The 3,795-nt window shown below is 39.2% G+C and overlaps 1 pseudogene; it reads right to left on the reverse strand.

Annotated features, from left to right (window-relative positions):
- Positions 1–1,695: 1,695 nt before the first annotated feature.
- Positions 1,696–3,477, reverse strand: LOC112984613 (tigger transposable element-derived protein 1-like; annotated as a pseudogene).
- Between the last annotated feature and the right edge of the window lie 318 nt (positions 3,478–3,795).

Consider the following 3,795-nt stretch of genomic DNA (forward strand, 5'->3'; position numbering starts at 1 on the left):
AGGGGCACCTGAAAGCCCCTTTTCGATATATGTTTCCTGTGTTATAAACTGCTGGCTTTATAGCGAATGTGGCAGACTGAACGTGGTTCCTGAGGTCAGTCTTTGCTGGCAAAAGGTACGCACAGTGAATTCTATGAAGAGAGAGTTTTTGGAGGGCTGGATTCACGCCTGATTTACCCCAGATATTCTCTGGCACCTGCAGCCATTCATTCCCTTGGTTTGCTTCCCAGATTTCCTCTAAGCAGCACCTATGTTATGAGTAGCTCTGATTCTCTAGTAGCCTGCTTGTGATTTTACGTCGTATACTGGGCCTTTGGGTCTTAGATTTCTTTGGTCTGAACGGACACTTAGTCTCTGTCACGCTGCCTGGGTGCTGGCTCTGCATCTACCTTCTTTGCAGACCAGAGCTAGCTGCCTGGCTTTCCTTCTGAAACCAGCTCTGCTCCTCAGAAAGGTATCAAAGCTGCCTCAGTCTTTTGTGAGCTTCACTCCTATTTTGAAAGTATGTACCACATGGCTGGGAATTTTTAGCTTTTAAGTCTTTTCTCCCCCTTTCTTTAAATTATGCAGCTAGAACTAAATGCCACTGCCGGTCCCCCTTCTTTAGCATATTTGTTTTTCAGCTAAACCCTAGTATTTACAGTTACATACTTTGTTACCTCCTTGCCAACAGATGGAAGGAGATGCACATAAAGGTCATGTCTTGCCGAGGCTCACTATATGTTAAGACATTTCCTCCTTGTAAGGACACTGTCAGAAGATACAATTTGAGAGCTTTCTAAAGCTGGCTTTATCGGATGCCTTATTTTAGTGGACATTATTCAGATTCTGGTCATACAGCCTTTAAGCACTAACGTGCAAAATGCTAAGAGTAGAGCAGCAACATTTATATGGGCATCCAACAGTATTTATGATTTATTTCTCTTAATGCATTTAGCATATAAATAAAATGTTCCACTAAGAGCCCGTAGAATCATAACTTCAAAATGAAAAACTCCCATTTCATTAGGTATAGCAATATCCAGAACATTTCCTGGAAATAGCTTACCAAATCTTAATTCTTGTCACCTATAATATAGATTAATTATTTTAAATTTAACTAATTATCCTTGAATCCAAGGTACATGGCTTTGCCACTGAGGTATCTGAATCTGTTCAAGGAAAGACTCCAAATTCCAGAAAGACTTACTAAAATAGATGATAGACTGATGGCGTTATAGGTCTTATAATCGATTCCGAATGCCTTCCTAAACATCACTTGATTCAGACCAGTGGTAATATTGTGATAATATTCATAGCTGTGGAAGATGTCTTCTGAGCAATTTAGAATTGTATTTAATATTTACTGAATACTAGAAATATAGATTCCATTCCATGAAGTTGCTGTAAATTCTGTCAGAAAAATACTACTTCTGACAAATTATTGTAAGGTGGCATTATGGTGTTTGTGTATTTTTATAGTATATGTACTTTTATATATACAGGCATACCTCAGAGATATTGCGGGTTCTGTTCCAGAACATCGCAATAAAGCAAATATCTCAATAAAGTGAGTCACATGAATTTTTTGGTTTACCAGTGTGTATAAAAAGTTATATTTACACTGTACTGTAGTCTATTAAGTGTGCAATAGCATTATGTCTAAAAAACCAATGCATAAACCTTAATTAAAAAATACTTTATTGCTAAAAAATGCTAACCATCATCTGAGCCTTCAGCGAGTCATAATCTTTTTGCTGATGGAGAGTCTTGCCTTGACGTTGATGGCTGCTGACTGATCAGGGTGGTGGTTGCCGAAGGCTGGGGTGGCTGTGGCAATTTCTTAAAATAAGACAACATTGAAGTTTGCCACATTGATTAACTCTTCCTTTCATGAAGGATTTCTCTGTAGAATGTGATGCTGTTTGATAGCATTTTACCCACCATAGAACTTCTTTCAAAATTAGAGTCAGTCCTCTCAAACCCTGTCGCTGCTTTATCAACTAAGTTTATGTAATATTCTAAATCCTTTGTTGTCATTTCAACAACGTTCACAGCATCTTCACCAGGAGTAGATTCCATCTCAAGAAACCACTTTCTTTGCTCATATATAAGAAGCAACTCCTCATCTATTAGAATTTCATTATGAGATTGCAGCAGTTCAGTCACATCTTCAGGCTCCACTTCTAATTCTAGTTCTCTTACTGTTTCCACAACATCTGCAATTACTTCCTCCACTGAGGTCTTGAACCCCTCAAAGTCATCCATGAGGGCTGGAATCAACTTCTTCCAAACTCCTGTTAATGTTGATATTTTGACCTCCTCCTATGAATCATGAATGTTCTTAATGGCATCTAGAATGGTGAATCCTTTCCAAAAGGTTTTCAATGTATTTTGCCCAGATCCATCAGAGGAATCACTGTCTATTGCAGCTGTAGCCTTACAAAATGTATTTCTTAAATAATAAGACTTGAAAGTCAAAATTACTCCTTGATCCATGGACGCAGAATGGATGTTGTGTTAGCAGGCATGAAAACAACATCAATCTCGTTGTACATCTCTATCAGAGCTCTTGGGTGATCAGATGCATTGCCAATGAGCAGTCATATTTTGAAAGGAATCTTTTTTTTCCTGAGCAGTAGGTCTCAACAGTGGGCTTCAAATATTCAGTAAACCATGTTGTAAACAGATGTGCTGTCATCCAGGCTTTGTTGTTTCATTTACAGAGCACAGGCAGAGCAGATTTAGCATAATTCTTAAGGGCCCTAGGATTTTCAGAATAGTAAATAAGCATTGGTTTCAACTTAAAGTCACAAGCTGCATTAGCCCCTAACAAGAGAGTCAGCCTGTCCTTCGAAGCTTTGAAGCCAGGCATTGACTTCTCTCTAGCTATGAAAGTCTTAGATGGCATCTTCTTCCAATATAAAGCTATTTTGTCTGCATTGAAAATCTGTTGTTTGGTGTAGCCACCTTCATCAATTATATCTTAGCTAGATCTTCTGGGCAACTTGCTGCACCTGCTACATCAGCACTTTCTGCTTCACCTTGCACTTTTATGTTATGGAGACGGCTTCTTTCCTTAAACCTTGTGAACCAACCTCTGCTAGCTTCAGACTTTTCTCCTGCAGCTTCCTCACCTCTCTCAGCCTTCACAGAATTGAAGAGAGGTAGGGCCTTCCTCTGGATTAGGCTTTGGCTTAAGGGAACGTTGTGGCTGGTTTGATCTTCTACTCAGACCACTAAAACTTTCTCCATATCAGCAATAAGGCTGTCTCGCTTTCTTATCATTTGTGCTTTCACTAGAGTAGCACTTTCAATTTCCTTCAAGAACTTTTCCTTTGCATTCACAACTTGGCTAACTGTTTGGCGCAAGAGGCCTAACTTTTGGCCTATCTTGGCTTTCAGCATGTCTTCCTCACTAAGCTTAATCATTTCTAGCTTTTGATTTAAAGTGAGAGACATGTGACTCTTCCTTTCACTTGAATACTTAGAGGCCATTGTAGGGTTGTTAATTGGCCTAATTTCAATATTGTTGTGTCTCAGGGAATAGGGAGGCCCGAGGAGAGCAAGAGAGATGGGGGAATGGCCAATCGGTGGAGCAGTCGGAACACATACAACATTTATTAAGTTCACCATCTTATATGGACGCAGTTTGTGGTGCCCCAAAACAATTACAATAGTAATATCAAAGATCACTGATCACAGATCTCCATAACAGATATAATAATAATGAAAGAGTTTGATATATTGTAAGAATTACCAAAATGTGACAGAGACACGAAGTGAGCACATGCTGTTGGAAAAATGGCGCTGATA

The sequence above is a fragment of the Dromaius novaehollandiae genome, chromosome 3 (assembly GCF_036370855.1).
Source record: "Dromaius novaehollandiae isolate bDroNov1 chromosome 3, bDroNov1.hap1, whole genome shotgun sequence".
Lineage (NCBI taxonomy): Eukaryota > Metazoa > Chordata > Aves > Casuariiformes > Dromaiidae > Dromaius > Dromaius novaehollandiae.